General features: G+C 37.7%; 1 protein-coding gene across 5 annotated transcripts in view; it reads left to right on the top strand.

Moving 5' to 3' along the window:
• Positions 1-7,623: 7,623 nt before the first annotated feature.
• mbnl3 (muscleblind-like splicing regulator 3) overlaps positions 7,624-18,778 on the top strand; it is an 81,165-nt gene continuing 70,010 nt past the window's right edge. The window contains exon 1 of one of the 5 annotated variants that reach the window (XM_012969433.3): positions 7,624-8,077. The gene's annotated coding sequence lies outside the window, so the exon portion shown is untranslated. The remainder of the gene's footprint in view (positions 8,078-18,778) is intronic. The other 4 variants (XM_031891280.1, XM_004916933.4, XM_012969436.3 and 1 more) reach the window with 4 other exon arrangements.

Genomic DNA, 18,778 nt, shown 5'->3' with positions numbered 1-18,778 from the left:
CTATGTGCCTGTGCCTTTTCTCCTTTGAATGGCTGCCTCCATGGCTACATAGCAGCTTATTTATATAAATTATAGTAGACTTTCTGAAGTAAACACACAACTTTTACCAGTGCAGGACAGCAGCACATTATATTTTAGTTATGGTTAGAAATGGTAGGGAGATATGGTCTATTTGTATGTTTCTACTTAAGAAGCATTTTATGTGAATTCAAACTATATTTAAAATAGAAACTGAGGAAATGGTAGCACCATCCATTTTCAGGTGCATTTTTAAGTGCAAAGGACATTTTTTCTTCCGAAAATTTTTGTTTAAATGGTGGTTATTGTGCAGCAAAAGATGACATGCTTGCATTTAAAACATATGCCAAAATAAATTAGGGTTATAGCACATATTCAGTTATACTGTGAAAAACAGTAGCACTAGACCTTATGCAAGAAACATGTCATCAATATATTTTAAAAGATAAGCCTTAATGTGTAAATTCACAAAAGCATCCTTCTCTGTAATATACACATTGTTAAAACATTCTTTTTAAAGCATGGTTTGCAGAACTGAACTGATATATCCCACATTTAGCAAAGTGCACTAGTTCCAAAACAGATATGACTAACTGGACTAAGTCTAGTCTTTCTCTAGTTTTACCCCTTTGCTTGCTTACCTAATTTCCTATTTTACTCCCATTGCTTTAAATACCTTCCTTTTTATCAAACTTTTCCTCTTCATTTTGCACCCCCTTCATCTGCCATGTTTTTTACTTTTCTACCATGCCTTCCCTATACTTTTTATACTATGTTTCCTGACCATGATCTGTTTCTTACCTTGCATCCCTTGCACTTGCTTGCCCTCCCATCTCTTTGCAATTCTTTCCTCAATTATTTGTTGTGCACACACATCTTCTCATGCAATTTTGTTCTTCGTTCAACTTTTCATTGGCTGTCCCTATCCTCATCTGACATCTGTTCACTGGCTTCATTAATTTCCCTATTTTCCATTTATATTGTCAGTTCTAGCCAATACCCTTATTTCCATTACGCCGCCTTTAAAGGAAAAGTGTAAAAATAAAACTGAGTAAATAAATAGGCTGTGCAAAATAAAAAATGGTTTCAATAGTTAGTTAGCCAAAAATGTAATCTGTAAAGGCTCAAGTGAATGGATTTCCTGACTTGCGTGCTCAGGATCAAAAGCAAACTAACTGAACAGTTATATCCCACATGGATCATGGACATTCAAGTTGCTGACTGACTAACAGGTTAAAGACTTACAAAGCCAGGGTTTACGAAATTATATTTTCAGTAATGTCTGTAAACTTGCCACCAGTCACCAGACCAGGCTCTACTAGGGCAGTGCTGTCCAACTGGCGGCCCGCGGGCCGCATGCGGCCCGCGACCCCCCTCTGTGTGGCCCCCCACCTGTCTGGCTGCTTTGATGGCTTACCTTTGAGTAAGCATTAAATGGTATCAGTACTGAGATTAACTGCCCCCCTGCATGGTTCTCACCTCAGATTCAGGCTGTAATCCCTCTGTATTGTTTAAAAATGTAATCCCCTGTGTTTTTCACACCTTTTAATCTCTGCATTGTTCACCCCCTGCTGTGTTCACACCTCAGGCTCAGACTGTAATCACTCCCATTGTTTACTTCTTCACACCTCAGACATAGGTACTGTAGGCAGAGTATGGCACATACAGCCAGCATAGGGAAGGTAGAGTATGGCACACACAGGCAGCATAGGTCAGGGAGGGAATGGCACACACAGGAAGGGTAGGGAAGGCAGAGTATGGCACACACAGGCAGGGTAGGGCAGGCAGAGTATGGCACACACAGGCAGGGTAGGGCAGGCAGAGTATGGCACACAGAGGCAGCATAGGGAAGGCAGAGTATGGCACACACAGACAGCTTAGGACAGGCAGAGTGCTTCCTGTGTGTGCCATACTCTGCTTGCCCTATGCTGCTTGTGGGAGGTGAACCTGGTAGGGGGTTTGTTGTGGGAGTTTGTTAGCAGTTGGAAATAGCCATTAAATGGTCCCTAAGGTGTGTAATTATGTACTGGGGGTTGCTGTGCTATCCACAGGGGAGGAGGAGGCATATGGAATTTAAGGGTATATCTTAATATGACATAATTCTTTCACATATGAATGATGGTTGATATCCCCACAGTAAGGATCAAGCATTTGGGATTTTGCTGTGCTACCACCATTGTGATAAAATAGGTGTGGTTTGAAGTGGGTGTGGTTTCAAAAAGGGGAGTGGTCAAAACTGGCTTCCATTAGCGGCCCTCCACCATGTATGCTAGAGAAATTCCGGCCCTCGGCACCGTAGAAGTTGGACAGCACTGTACTAGGGAATAGAATCCCAAATATAATTTAAATACACAAGGACTAATTACTCAGATCTTTATTGCTGCTAAACTAACTATTGCTAGATCATGGAAATACTCACTGTTACCTGTTCAGCAATTAAAGAATAAGATTAATTTCATTCTAGTTAATGTAAAACTAACAAATATTTTGAATGACAGGCAATTACAGTTTTGCAAATTCTGGGATCCCTGGATCCATTATGCCACCCCTCTTGGTACAAGCTGTGCTCTCTTCTCCAATTAATAGTTTGGGGGAAAGAAGGATTGGTTTTAATGAACAAAAAAATCAGCCATCTGCCCATCCGTTGGGGTACCATGGATAATCACTTACTGATATAAGACTTGTTGTGATCCTTGATAACCTTGATAACTGTAGCAAATTTTATGTGGATCCTGTGACCCAAAGCTGAGCCAATTTTGTTTTGATTGGGTTTTAAATTTGCTTGTTTCGTTTCTTTGATTGTTTGTTAATTATGTTTTTTTATGAGTTTCAACCTTCCAGAACAGAAGAAGTTTTTCTGTTCTCCTATGCCATGTCCTAAAGCCATGTAACATTAAGGGCTCTGGTACACGGGGAGATTAGTCGCCCGCGGCAAAACTCCCTGCTCGCGGGCGACTAATCTCCCCAAGTTGCCTTCCCTCTGCCATCCCACCGGCGAACATGTAAGTCGCCGGCGGGATGGCAGACGCGGCGGCGCGATTTCGCGCAAATCGCCGAAAAAGACTCGCGAGTCTTTTTCGGCGATTTCCCGAAATCGCGCCGCCGCGTCTGCCATCCCGCCGGCGACTTACATGTTCGCCGGTGGGATGGCAGAGGGAAGGCAACTCGGGGAGATTAGTCGCCCGCGAGCAGGGAGTTTTGCCGCGGGCGACTAATCTCCCCGTGTACCAGAGCCCTTATAGCTTTACACTTTTGACCTTTGCTTTACATAATTAACATCTATGCAAAGGTAACTGAGCAAATACCATTACGCTAGGGGCAGATTTATCATAATGTGAGCCAGGAGCTTCATACACAGATACCAAAAATGAACAAAGCAACAATTAATAAATACTTAAGTAATTATAACAAATTAGAGTGTGCGTACACTGCATCTAGGTATTAACTACAAATTAGGTAAATAAATAATAAATAATAAACCAATTCACTACAGCACTATACCTAAAGGTTATCTTGAACCGGGTGTATATACCCCAGGCCTATCGCTGAATGCATCCAACTCCAGCTTTCATTTGAAAAGTCACGCAGTAAAATGTAACTCACCGCTGTTATTGTGTGGTCCGGGTGCTCAGAGCCCCGAACCCGTAGCCTGAGGAAATCATTTAAAATCTTCAAAACTGCTAGCAAAGCACACCGGACAGCCAGGAAGTTCCGTAAAACTTAGTCTTTATTCATGTTCATATAACCTTTACCTGTAAAGGTGTTATGAACATGAATAAAGACTAAGTTTTACGAAACTTCCTGGCTGTCCGGTGTGCTTTGCTAGCCGTTTTAAAGATTTTGAAGAGCTTCATACATAAAAACTCACCCGCATTCTATTTATTCTTATGGGATTTTTAAAAGCACATTTATCAAATGGTGTGTTTTAACTTTCACCCATTGATAAATACCATTATAAAAATCCTATAGGAATGAATAGAAAAAGGGTGAGTTTTTTATGTATTAAGTTCTAAATTCACAGTTTGATAAATCTGCCCTTAGATGTCTATGAAGATTCTCATTCATCCAGGTCATGATATACAATAAAAAGTAGAATTAGAATGAGTGGTTAAACGTTTTCAAGAAAAAAACTAAAAAAACTACAGTTGTTTTAGACTTAATTCTACTAGATATTACACTAGATGCCAATTTATACTTGTATTGTAATTGTATTATAATGGTCCATGAGATGGGACTTAGAGAGAGAAGGGTTCAAGACTTTTATCCTTCCCTCCTACCGCTCTTTCCCTCATCCCCTTCTCCTTCTCCCTCCTACTCCCTTAAAAATGAGACATAACAAACAGAGTTTAACATAAATCTGAATTTTATTGATGTAGATTTATACAATTTCATGTAACATTGACTTTGGTATTTCTGTTATGTAATCTGAAATCCCTAATAAAAAAATTGGAAGTTGTGTTCTGGCTATTAGAATCCATTTACTCCAGCCTCTATAGATTAAGCTTTTTGGCTAACAATCTATCTTGAATGCATTTTTTTATTTTGCACAGCCTATTTACCCAGTTTTATTTTTACGCTGAAGTTTTCCTTTAAACTTGCTTACTCGCTCAAAGCAGAGCACCATTTTACTATGAGGTTTTCTTTGCATATCCCACTTGACTCATCATTTCCTATACTTTTATTACCCATAGTGGACAAGACGGCACCAAATGCTGGGCATTTAAAGCGAGGTGTTTTCTGATTTTAAGGAGAATGCAAGTCAAAATTTAAAAAGCATACTGCCCAATAGTCCTCCTATTGTTTAGTAAAAACACCACACTTTTGGCTCACCTAATCAAATATTTACTCACACTTACTTCACATTTTCTAGAACAGGCAGCCATCTCTAAAAAGGTATTCTCCCTTCCTTTCCCTCCTTGCTTCATACTGCACGTGTTTCATTGCCTCCCCCCCCCTCCCCTCTGGCAGATCTGCTTCTGATTGGCTGGTGGGCATGTGTAGCTCAGAACAGGAGACAGGATCAAGTTACACACATGCTCAGAGAATAGGAAGACTGCCGCTGGCAGCCTACAGGAAGGGAAGAGAGATTTCAGTGATGTCACTGTAGTCTTCACACTGCTGTAGGCTGCCAGCACCATATCTGAGAGAAGCAAGCAGGGATTTGGGAATTTAGATATGCAGTAAGTACTTAAAAAGAATGCCTTTAGACTTACTTTTAATTTATATTAACCTTTCATTGTCCTTTAAAAACAATCAGGAAGACAACAAAAGCATTTTCCTTATCTTTTCTTCCAAAGTGTTAGTGTAAACAGGGATTCTAGAGACCCTTCTTCCTCTCTTCCTGTTATTTTATAACATATTTAATTTCAGGAAAAACCATATAATCTCAAAAGCCTAGAAACGCTATCCATCTGGTTTACCAATCAAGGGTTTTAGTTTATTTTTGTTAAAGATTACTGTACAATTGGAGAACCTATTTGATGATTTGTGTTCTGCGTCAGTTCCTTGTGACCTTGAACATGTCATTCTCTCACTATGTACCTTTGGTTCTAAAAATAAGTGATAATGGATGCAATGTGCCCTCATTGTTCTAGACTGTAGACTGAATAGATCACCATGCTATGCCAGCAAATTAGAGATCTAAACAACAACCCTTAGTTAATTCTCTCAAAGACCACTTATGCTATATACCAATTTTAAATACCGATAAAGAGTAAGGATAGCTTTCCACCTACAGAATCTTCTTGTTTATCGTATGCAAATATATATATTGCATATATTTCTAGGACAAAGTTACTGCAGTGCAATGTTTATTCAGGCTTCAGATAAATTCAGTTAGTACTGAATGAGATGGATTTATTGAATTTTATGTCTAAAGGCATTCATATTTTTATTACTTTTATAATTCTGTGCTTTTTTCAGCAAGAGACATGTTTTAATTTCAGACCCAGGTTTTCTGTATCACTTCCATATATAGTTATAATGAAGCTTTTTAAGATATGCGATTTTCATTTTTAGCATTTTGCATCTTAATAGACTTAACAGAGAATTGCTGTTGATTGCCTCACAATGGGACAATACAAACTCAACCGAATCATCTTAAGTTAGTGTGTATGGAACAGCTTTTGTTAAGCTTACCATTTTTTGTCATTAAGTAATTTATATCAATATGGTGAAAACAGAACATTCTTCAGTGGTGTGTAGTAATTTAAGGAAAACATAATTATTAATGTGGCAACCACATCTATGCACCAAATATGAACAGTAGGTAGGAACAACAGCTCTACCATCCTAACTTAAAGAAGTAAAGAAAGCTGTTGCATCTTGTAACCGGTTGCATATTTCTACATAAACGAACAAGAAGTTGTTTCTAGCTAAAGTTTGATACATGCTCAAAACCTCAGCTAAGCCTTTCTTGGGACAGTCATGTTCTTAACAGGTGATTTATTAACCACATTCAACATAGGATTCAGTTTGCAAATAATTATTAGCAATCTTACATCTCAGATGTTGAGTGATTGTCTATTGACAACCCACTGGAAGTTCTAGAAGTGTCAATAGCAAGAAAGAGTTTTTAGTGCCCGATCAGTAAACTTATCTCTTTTAGTTGACATTAACCTTGATCCACCACAATGTGGTCAGCTTCCATACAATCAAAAAGGGCAAATGTGGTTCTGGTGCTTTGGTTACCCTTAAAGAAAGGTAGATAGGCTGAGTTAATGTACACAGTGATCAGAGAAGAAATATGGCGCTTCAGTTTTTGCCTCCTGATGAAAGTCCCAGTGGGGACAGAAACGTTGAGACTTGCTATGTTTATTTTGCTCCTTTTTTCTCAATAAATATCATTTTATATAAATTTGTATGAAACCCTGTGTGTGCTGGCATTACTCCTGTAAAATATATATATATATATATATATATATATATATATATATATATATATATATATATAAACCATCTTTTTTTATGATAATCAGATAACCAGTAGGTGTAAATATTTCCCATAACACCCCATGGTCACTAAGAGGTTACCTAAATGACATCATTTATTTAAAAAAAAAAAAAATTGAAGCAATCATTTTAGTGCACTTTTAAATGTGTGTTTCGGTATTTATTCAAATGCAGTTTCCATCTTAATCATTTTTGTATCATATGAAATTGTAACATGACAGAACAATTATGAAAATTTGCAATATAGCCAGTGTATGTCATTTTAGTACAGACTTATTGTACACCACTGCGGAATATGTTGGCGCTTTATAAATAAATGTTAATAATAATTTGTTGGATAATTACCACTTTTTTAAAAAATAACTTTTTAAATGTTTAATGTTTCCTGCAAGGACAGGAAATGGTTTTACTTTAAAATGATCTGTGTTTTGGAGTGACATGACCGGACTGTGAGCCTGAGTTTCATTTTTACTAGTGAATTTGCTTTCACTAATTGGTTTGAGTCACCTTTATTGTAATGGTAGATTTATTTGCAGCATTAGTGAAGGTTTTAGCTGTGTTGCTATGGCAGCAGCCAGGCTGAGCTACAGAATACGACATAGCTCCTGAAGGCTATTAGGTGCGGTGTTTCGTGGAATGTACCAAGTCCGTAAAGCAGAGGGAGACAGGAAATAGATAAGAAAAAAATGTTTTGCTTCGGCCTCGGCAAAGTAGTTTCCGTATCTAACATAAGATAAAATAACGATTACCAAAATAAGAAACCTGACTCTCTACACTTGAAAGTGCTGAAATCCTACGGCTTTAATCTGGGTCTAGCAAAGAAATCAGAGCTAGCTCTGTCAGCTTGACGTTTCACACCCTGCAGCACAGTAACTGCATCCCAGCTGCACGTCCCAGCAATGAAGTTATGTACGTGGGGCGTGCTTTAATTTGGTTATGCTTAGTGATTTCAGAAGCCAGGCTTTAAAATGGCGGCATTCATTATACACCCATGCTAAAACCTCACCCAACGCTCCGTCCGTTCTGCTTCTTGCTGCTTCCGCTTCTTACAAATGGCATACTGCAGCTGAGACCTGCTGGGGTTGCTTGATCAGCTTGAAAGCATAAGGTAAGGGGGATGCTGAAGTTCACCTTATCCTCACATGCAGCTTTGTACTGTCTTCATAGAGCATCAGTTTTGTTTTTTCAGTGCACTGTCACCACTCTCCCATTCCAGCCACTTGTACTGGAAAGCACAGGGTGTGAGCAGCATGTGCAGGGAGCATATCATATGCAGCTCAACTTGCCTGGGACTATGCCTTTTTCTCTTCTAGCAACTGTCAGTAATAGAAACACTGGCAAATATGATTCATGAATAGGTACTGTGTATATTATTCTCTTGATGATTGCAGAAATTGTACTTAATACTCTTAAATACTGTGTGCAACGTCATTTTATTTTTAAAGCATTTATTTTTCTCTGCAATGCTGATATTATTTTTTATATTTAATTTGTTTCGACTATGTTACCGTATTATTATTGCAAAATACTTTGTGTACTTTGTTTTTATATTACACGTTTCTTTTCCCCCATAGATTCATTCTTTATTGATACAAAAGAAATACTTGGGCATATGCTTTGTATAGAAAACGCTTGTCAGTATAAGAGAAGTTATAATATTTCATGATGTATCTATACTTTTGTTTGCCTCCTGACAGATTTTATGTGCAGAACTTTATATGTTTTTATGTGCGTATGAGTGAATGTTAATGATTGTGTATTATATATAAAACTTTTGTACTATATCTATTCTTAAATACAGAATTTATCTTTGAAAGGTTTTATTGTGGGGAGTGTAGGTCGGTAATGGAATATAATGTAGTGCAGAATTTTTTTTTTATTTTTTTTTAAACAAGCATATTTGCTGTGACTTTTTTGGACGAGCTGAATAAAGTACATAAGTGCTCGTGAGTGGGAGACTTTATGCACAGTTGCTGAGCACATGCGCAGTCTGGCTTCTCTAACATCTGCACTGTATTCTGCCTGGAAACAAAGAATGAGATCCTTGTTAAGGTGATGCTTTCATTGATTAACCCCTTATGCATGTCAATAGGGTGCAGAGGTGCTTGGGATGTTTCTGCAGATCTCTGCAGGTTTCCATTGATTTAATAGAAGGAACCAATCAGAGATACTGTGGAATGCTTAGCAAATCTATATACTTTATAGTTATGCTGACCAAATCCTTGGAGGGTTTAAAATGTAGACTATAATGTTAACGTTTTAAGCCCTTATAGATTACTCTTGCAATTTTCTCTTAGCAGATAAACATATATATAAATTGACTTAAGGCAAGGTTTTCTGCACTTTTTCCAAGATACCACTTCCTTTAATGCTGTCAAGGACTAATCGGTCCAGAACATCTGATCAAGGTGAAATGTTCCAGATGCAATGGGAAGAAATATAAATTACGTTGTCTGTAATTTGTAGAGTATAAGCTTTATCAGGTTTGAACATTGTCTCACTTTTATTTTGACTTCTGTTGCTACCCATATGGTTTTCTAATTCCCCATGTCTCATTTAAGGTAGGGCTCTGTGTACTGTAAATAAATGACATGTGGAGAGTTGGATTTAATTTAAATAGAAAAATATTTTCCATGCTGGTATTATAAGAGTTAGTGACTGCTACTTTAAACCCTGTGTGCAGAATACTTTCTCATGTTACTGATTTATTTTAACCTTTTTGGTAACTGGAATATCTAGACTGCATTGCAGTGAACAGCTTTGCAGGCCTGTCTGGCATTGTGGGAGTTAATTGATCCTACTTGCTGAATCATACTAACCGTAATTTTCTATTCTGCTTAATAAATTGTCATTACATTAATGTGATGTGGATGTCCATAAAGTCATATAATGTACAGAACAGAAGGGGACAGTAAATGTTTGTGAGATTATTTTCAAGTAGTGACTTGAGAACAGCATTTTCTTTTATTCCTCTGTCTATACAAAAAACAAGATGAGTCATTGCGTAAGGTAGTTTTATATATTTGGTATATATTTTGTGGATTCTACCCAGGGTTGGGGATGGGGGGTAAAATTGTGTTTTGTGTTTCCTGTGAGCTGAGCCATTGAATGTGGTGTCAAATGTATTCCCTACATCATATAGCTTGTGAATATTGTATATACATATATGTGTGATATAAAATGTATCCTGTTTATCCTATGGCTTGTGATATGCATGTATCCAGTAGATGCTGTGGTGGAGTCTTTTAAGCAGCACTTTATAATGAACACAAAGCAAAAAATATATTGGATTGTGGAAATACACTTTCAGAAAAAGACTATTTAATATTTCAAGAATTATGTTAGAGGCTCAATAAAAGTGGTGATGACCACAGAAATAAGTGATGTAAAGTTTTGCATCACAAAAAAGAGCACCATGACTACTTCAAGGTGAAATTTCACTGATCTGCAAATGCAGGCTCTTAGTCATTCAAGGTTACAACAAGAAAATTACTTGCCATAAGTGAGTCTTTTTTAGGCAGTTCTTTTAATAGCAAGACCATTGAGGCAGCATTGTACCTTAATTTCTCATTTCCAATTTACTACGGTCTGCTCTCCATTTTCTGTAATTTTACATTTGGATGTCATTTACATTTGGTTTAGTAACTCTAGAGCCAAGCATTTCCTGATGGTTCTGCACCTAAAGCACTACTGCTCCATTTCGAAATGCAAATGCTACTCGGGATAACTTTACTAACTAGCACAGGGTTATGTCCTAGAGAAATGAAGACATTAATGACATGATAGCAGATGGCACACTTTTTACTCTGCTGAAATATGTACCCTATCACCCCACCTATTAACTTGATGGGAAAATGTCAAACACATTTAGGCATATCCTATCAAGTAAATAAGGAGATGGGCCAATTTAGGCTAAAATGTTGCAATTGACACACTACCACTCCATCCCAGCTGGTGTGCCAACAGGAACTTCTAAAGTCTAAGGGAGGCTACCACGGACTCTTGAGTCCAGTGTATTTTCTATGCAGCACTGAAATGCCTATCTCTAGTGATTAACAAGGGCTGCTTGGGTACTTTAGGCCCTTAGAATATCTTGGAGCACTGCAGGGTTGTTCTCATGACCGTAATAAGGAACATTTCTAATACCATTTGGCCCAAGATTGTAACCTGAAGTTGCACATGCTTGTAACTGCTAGTCAACCAGTATGTTCACCTGTGCAGTAAGTGGGAAGCAGCTCCCTTTAATTTGATAGTAGTGGTGATCAAAAGTACTCATTTATGGGCAGACATGGTTGAGGCAGCAGACATGTACCTACACAGGTTAATTCCTGCCGTGTGCTATATAAAAAGGAGTCTGAATATTCTACCATATGTAATGGTCTCTTATCACATTGCAGAAGTTATATGGATAGGTTAAATGGCATCTTATGAAATTAACCTAGTCCATGTGCATTATGTGATTGAAGCTGCTCTGGGGCATGAGAAATGTGAATGAAGGATTATAATAATATTCAGCGACAAAATTGGCTCTAACATTTTTAGAATTTGTCTTAACACCATGTCCTTTTCTGTTGTGTAATTTTACAGTTTTGGACACATACAAAATGTTTATGTTCATGACTGTCCCTTTAAAGGACAAGGAAAGTCAAAATCTATTAAGCACACTATTAAATAGTACTACTATTGCTGAGTAAAAACGCTATATTTCTGGGTTGCCTAATGAAAGATTTACAGAGATACACATGCTAGAAACTACATACTTGTTGCAGTGAACGGCGCCGCCATCTTGTCCAGCATGCCTTTATCCCAGCACCGGCCGGCTCACAAACCACCACTAGCGCTGCCACCCCCCCCCCGCATTTATCCAAGCACTGGCCGGCTCACAAACCACCGCTACTGCAGCCTCCCCCAACCCCCCCGCGCCGCTGATTATAATATTTATGGCAGGGTATAAGACCAGGTATCTAATGAGGGGACCTGTTGGCTGTTGGCGTCATACTGTGCGTTAGTGAGAGGGCAGCCTAAAGCATATTACAGCCCAGACTCTCACTGGCACTTAATTGGGCTCCCCGCACCTGTCGCCTCGCTTCTTGCTTCTCCTCCTGCCGGCTGTCCTGGTCTGCGTTGCCATAGCAACCAGACGCTCCTGATGTGTATGTATGTACAAGCTAAGGATCTCAGGTCCCAGGGTCAGTGCAGGAGTGAGGCATTATGGGAATCTTCTCTACCCAGCTCAGCGTTTTTTTTTCCTGTTTGGTTTCTGAACAAGTGAAATATGGGGAGACTTAAGGTGGCCATACACGTGGCGATCTGACGATGTTTCGTACGACCATCGGTCGCACGAAACATCGTAAGATCCGCCACACACCATTCAGGGCTGAATCGGCAGGTAAGGAGGTAGAAACAATAGGATTTCTACCTCCTTCTGCCGATTCAGCTCTGAAGGGAGAATTTTGGTCAGGCGCCTTCTATGGCGCCCGATCAAAATTTTCAAACTGGTCCGATTGGCGAGTCGTCCGATATCAGCAGCTTCCTGCGATATCGGTCGACTCGCCGACATGCCATACACGCACCGATTATCGTACGAAACAAGGTTTCGTACGATAATGTCTGTGCGTGTATGGCCACCTTTAAGGGCACTATTGAGACAACTGAAGGTATGCCTGCAGCTTGAGATTAACTCTTTATTAGCCTTTCCTTCTCCTTTAAAAAGATCAGTGTTGCATATATAGGGAATGTGAGTCATCTGACTGACTAATGCTAATTTTTTTTTTTTAAATTCTTTTGAAAATGAGTTTAAACAAGTTTTTCATCATTTGAAAAATATACAAATCAGGCAAAACTTTCCAGTATGTGTGGGGGCACAGAAGATTAATAAATAAATACATAAAAACCAGGTATCCCTATACAGCCTCTGCTCTTTGGTGAAGAGTAAATAAAACATTCAAATTAATAGCAATCAATTAAAAGCGGCTGAGGGTGTACACTGCTTGGGTTGCAGTAAGCATTACCACAGGTTTTGGTTGTGCTAAGGTCAGGGCAAGCCAGTCAAGTTTTCACCATCATCTCACCAAACCAATTTTGTATGGCCCTCGATTTATGTATTGAGGCATTATGGCTCTTAAATTAGTCAATTAGCAGCAAGCCAGTGAGTTCCACATACAGTGCCTTAGAAGAGATCATTGATCCTCTTATTTTTTTTATTTATTTTTTTATATTTTGCGTTTAGTAAAACAGGCTACAGAAGAGCACCTATTGAGGGTTCCCATGGTGCATAGCTGTTATGGTATTTAGAAATCATACACATGAAACATAGGAGGAGATTTATTAAGACACGAATGCTCTGAGCATATTCTCGACAATTTTTTCGTGCTTGCGCAACTTTTTCGAACACCCACGTGACTTTTTTTGTACGCTTGCACAAATAATTCGGACAGATTCTGCTGCTGTTCACAGTCGTACGGTATGAAAATTGTGACTTTCGGAACGCCAATATGATATTATCGTGACTAATACGATTTTTTCGTAAGCATTTTTGTGATATTTGCGATCTTCAGAAATATCAATATCTGAGATATTGAGAAAATTTCTGGCAGAGAGTCCTGTTCTATAATACCCCCAAAGTGGTTTATCTTCACAAAAATTTAGTGAATGCTTTTTGATCCTCTTATTTTACTAAATAAAAAATTGTAAACCCTACATTTTGTCTAAACAATCAACAGACTTTAATTATATATGACCCCAACAATGAATTTGACCATGTTAACAAAGAAAATAATTCTTCCATCGCCAAAAGAGTCACTTCACATCTTTATAAGTTATGCTTGAATTTTAGTACTACACAATTAACATGTAGAATTTCCAGGTATGTGGTGTTAGATTTGACAATCAGAAACAGGAATATTTTCCTTTAGATGTAATAATTTCTTAGCTAATCCTGCCATTGTGATTATTCTGAGTGTGGTTTATTTTCTGTATAATGCTTGTCGCGGGCAATAAAGTAGCATTCATATTGCATTTATAGATATGAAGTAAATGAAAATTGATACTGGCAGAGCTTCAGCCATCTCAGTGTCAGACCACAATAAAATGTCGGCACCATGTCCTTTTGATTGCTGAAAGGACCTTGAAAATGATCTTCAGATCTTTTATATTCTGAAACATTATCGGTGTTGTAATGTTGCTTTATTTTAAAGTATTTATTATTACAATACAGTACTTCCATTAACACAGACCTATCGTTTGTTGGTTGGAAACAAAATTAGGTTTGCTTGATCTGGGATTTCAGGCATGTTCAGTATGGGCACTTTACATTTACCATTGCCCTGTGCTTACTACTGATAACCACAGTGCTACAGTAGTTGAAAACATATACATGAACTGTACCCACTAAAACACCATACATAAGCAGCCGGCATGCACTTGTGCTTATCAGTATTAGTGTAATGCACCATTTGTGCCTACTGTATTGCATGATGTGCAGCACAGTCCAGAGTAAGGAAGCCCTGTACCTTTGCATGTAGCGACTATGGGTGCTTGATGAGGTTAATTGTGCTCAATACAAGAGTTTGTAACTGCATAGGCGAATGCTAATGTGGCACCGACTTTTGACATGCTTATTAAAATAATCACCTCTCCTCTATTCTTCAAGAAAATACACTTTTTCTACTTTTTTTTGGAATTTGTATCTCTCCCTATTCTTTATGTGGTACTGGATATTTACTTTGTATTTAATAACTTCATCCACTAAAGTATAAATCTAAGTTGGAAGACCTATGATCTATTATCCAGAAAACTTTCAATTATGGGAAGGCCATCTCTCATAGACTCCACTTTTATTAAAAACAATTACAATTTTCTAAAAATGATTTCTCTATAATAAGACAGTACATTGTACTTGATCCTAACTTGGATATAGCTTTATCGAATGCAAAACCATTCTGTTGGATTTAATGTTTAAATTATTTTTTTTGTAGACTTATGGTGTATTTTTATAAGTATGGTGATCCAAATTACTAAAAGACCCCTTATCCAGAAAACCCCTGGTCCCAAGCATTTTTTACCTGTATAACGTAAGTGTAAATAACTGCCTCATCTGGGAATCCAGATAAAACCTGTGTTTCTAACACACCAGCTGTCTCTGAACTACAATTCCCAGGATCCTCTGCCAGCCAAATTATATTCCATTTTGTAGTTTCTCAAAAAGCTGAAGTATATATCCATGACGTATGGCTTAGAGGAAGACAATTATGTAATTTCATAGCTTTGGGGATTTCCCTGTCTTTATACTGTTTTTGGAAAAACTATGGATATCTCCAGGGGAAAGTCAAAAGTTTATCAAACTTGTGAGTTAATTTCTGGTATATAAAAAGAACAGTACAAACAACACAAGTATTTTAAATGGTAAAGGCTTACCTCACATATCCAGCAGGTGTTAGTTACACTACATGTTCAGCATGTCAATTGATACTGTAATTAATGTCAACCACCCTATAATTCCAGTATTCAATGTCAGAGTAGGTAACTTTAAAACAGCTAATGGTAAAACAATGCAGTTTTGGCTCATTCTTTACATAATTAAATTTACATTATGTGGGATAAATTAAACCAGTTTGATAAACTTAGGCATATTTAATTGTGCAACACAGCAAATCCTATAACCAACATTTTCATATAGTCTCAGTATGACAATAAGGCATGTACAAGTAACTACTATTTTGCTTAAAGGTTCTGCTGAGTTGCACACATGGACACATGGAAAGTTGCCTACCTTACTTTTTAAAAATGCTGTTGCTTTCAATCTGTGGTATAAATTTGTTTCTCATTGTTTGTTTTTTTTGTTCCACTGTTTTGAGGGAATGGTATTAGCAATAATATTTAAGGGCTCATTTACTATGAGCTCATACACTTAGGGGCAGATATACTAATCCACAAATTCGAATGGGAAAGATTCGTATTGGAAACGAACATTTCTGAAGATCGCAAATATCCCGAAAATGCTTGCGAAAAAATCGTATTACTCACGATAATATCGTATTGGCGATTTGAAAGTCAAGAAATTTTCGTACTGACCATTGTAAACAGCGGCAGAGCCTTTCCGAATTTTTTGCGCGAGCACGAAAAAATCGGCGATGAACGCTCCGAATCTACCCCTTAGTACTTGGTGCTAAGTAGAGGGCTACCTTGTGCTCTTTTGCAACTTGGGTGCTTGTCACCTGTATCATATACATGCTTTTCTGTCTTTGCTTTGTTCAGTAGGATAATTTTCAACAGAAATGTGCTGGTTAAGCTGTTAGGTGTAAGCAACCAAGAAAGGTCTTACATTTCCATGTTCCAACTTGCAAAAAAAGATGTTTAGATCAAGCAAAACACTGGAGGTGGGATTGACTATTTAAGGTGGCCCACATAGGGCAAGTGCAGTGTTTTAGATGCAGTCTAGTGGAGTATTGGACAGGTGAACCTGCAGGATTTAAGGCTTGTATACAGCTACTGCCATAGTGCTGACTGTAGCAGCTGACCTGCATAGTCTGACCAGTCCCTCATTGTTTCGGGTAACTAGAGTAGGAAGCACAGAGAAAAATTATATGTTGGTGGTGGAGCGCAGTGTGCAGCAGTCCACAAGTTTCTATCTGCTAACCCTCACTTTAGCCACTTGGCAGAGGTGTGTTTTGGTTTTTTTTTTTTTCTAAGGCCCTTGGCTAAACTACAGGCCAATTACTTTGCTGACCATTGTTAGGTATAAAGGGTGCTCACCATTTAAGATAATTATTCAGTTATTAAAGGCATCATATGATGTTTGAAGCATTTGCAGTATTGTAATGGTGCTTAGAGATGTAATTCACGTAAACTTATGTATTACAACAAATAATTCCCTGTTGTAAAATATCAGGAAATTAGAAGTTGCCTTGGAGTTCTATGATCTGTATAAATGCACTTATTGTTCCATTATATGGTAATGGACTCCTGAATTCCTATAATTATATTTTACTATATGGGAATATAACATGACTTAGTGGTGCCATAAGTTGTAGCTGGTGCTTATTGATATCATTTGTGCCACATGGCGGCACTTTTTTTTTTTTTTCCATAGTTGTCAAAGTTTCCTTGTGAGTAAAGAATAAAATATAAGGATAGTACAAGTAATTAAGGAGTTCCATTTACCTCTGGAGGAAACTTTGGGCAACTTCAGAAAATGAAATGCTGCAATTGTTTTCCCATCAGCCATTCACTTTATTGCCAACGGGAAAGCATTCTGGGAAGATTTGTTGTGCGGCGTATCCTAGATTTTTTTTTTTTTTTCCCACCCCAAGCTTTGGGATAAAGGTGGCCTGACACTCATTGTTTACTTCAGTAATCTAGCAATGCCACTCTCCCCCAGCCTAGCCTTTATGCCAACCAGCCCTCCTTATCTGCTGGAATCTCTAAAAAAAAATTCCACTCACTAAAATTTTTTTTTTTAATAGAATATATAGGTATATTTACAGTCAGATAGTGGAACGGGATTGACAAGTTAGATCAGTCATTCCCGTGTAGCTAATATGACCATTAACCAACCCTGAAAAAACAAAAGCTACCACAAAAAACCCCACACAAACAGTAAATCTTGTGAGTCACAGTTTGTGATGAGCATGTCTAGAAGTGAAATAATTACACACTGTTACATCAGGAAATCTGCAACCTTATATAATCAGACAGCCTTGCTAGCTTATAAATTCACACTTAATTATATTTACAGTGGCAAAATATTACACGTGTTTTAATTAAAAAAAAAAGTCTTGGGCTTTTTTTTTTTTTTTTAAAGAAGCTTAACTACAGTCGAATATCTGCTCATTAATAACACAAACTGACAAAAAAAATACATTTGCTCCAGATGCTTAGCATACCTTTTTACAAAACCAAGTCCTAAGTTGCCTCACAACAATACATTTGTTACACTTCATATACACCTAAAAGGAGGAAGTGGGAGATATTCTGTGATCTGCAGCTGCTGAATTGACTCTGTATATACAGGGCTTCTCAGTATTTACTTTATTATCTGCCTTTCTTTTTCTCTAGGGAAAAAAACAAGATGCACTTTAGATGTCACCAAAAGTATGCAGTTTTCCTCTGAATATAAAACATATTGTATTATTTTTGTCTGTTTACTGAACTTCCAGACAGACATTTTTAAGAAGATAATTGGAAAAACAAGCATTTACGTTTCTCCTTAAAAAAAAAATAAGTAAACTTTTTTTTATCTCTAAAATTACTTTAAATAGTGCCCAGAATAACATACCTTACTCTCTGTATTTAGTATCATGTTGTTTTTAAATCGCAAGCTAAAAACTACAGCTCAATTAAGCTACTTCTTGGTCTAGCATGAAGCTCTGACCCCCCCCCCCCCCATTTTTTTTTTCCCTTCTCTCTTCAAAGATTTTAGGCCAGTTATCAGTTGAGCAGGCCTGTCTGATGTAAACTTAGTGGTCCTCTTTTTTCTAATATTAGCCATTTTAGACCACTGATATCAGGCTTTTGGCTCAGTAGCACTCTTAAAGATCACTGCCAGATGTCTGTGAATTTCTATGGACTTCCTGCATTCAGTTAAACCTAGGGTTGCAGTGCTAAATACTGTACCTCCTTATAGCAGTCTAAAGTGCAAACCAACTAAAAATAAAGTATGAACTACAAAAGTGCTTAGAGAAGCATTCTGAGTTAGTTTACAGCAGTTTACTTTTTGGGTTTAGATCCCCTTCAACAATACTTGGGACACATTTACTAACATGAGGGCAAAATTATTCCACTGTAACCCACAGCAATTAATCTGTACTCT

This window comes from Xenopus tropicalis, chromosome 8 (genome assembly GCF_000004195.4).
Source record: "Xenopus tropicalis strain Nigerian chromosome 8, UCB_Xtro_10.0, whole genome shotgun sequence".
NCBI classification, from domain to species: Eukaryota; Metazoa; Chordata; class Amphibia; order Anura; family Pipidae; genus Xenopus; species Xenopus tropicalis.
Note: the sequence above shows the minus strand (reverse complement) of the source record. Positions and strands in the feature narration are given on the sequence as shown.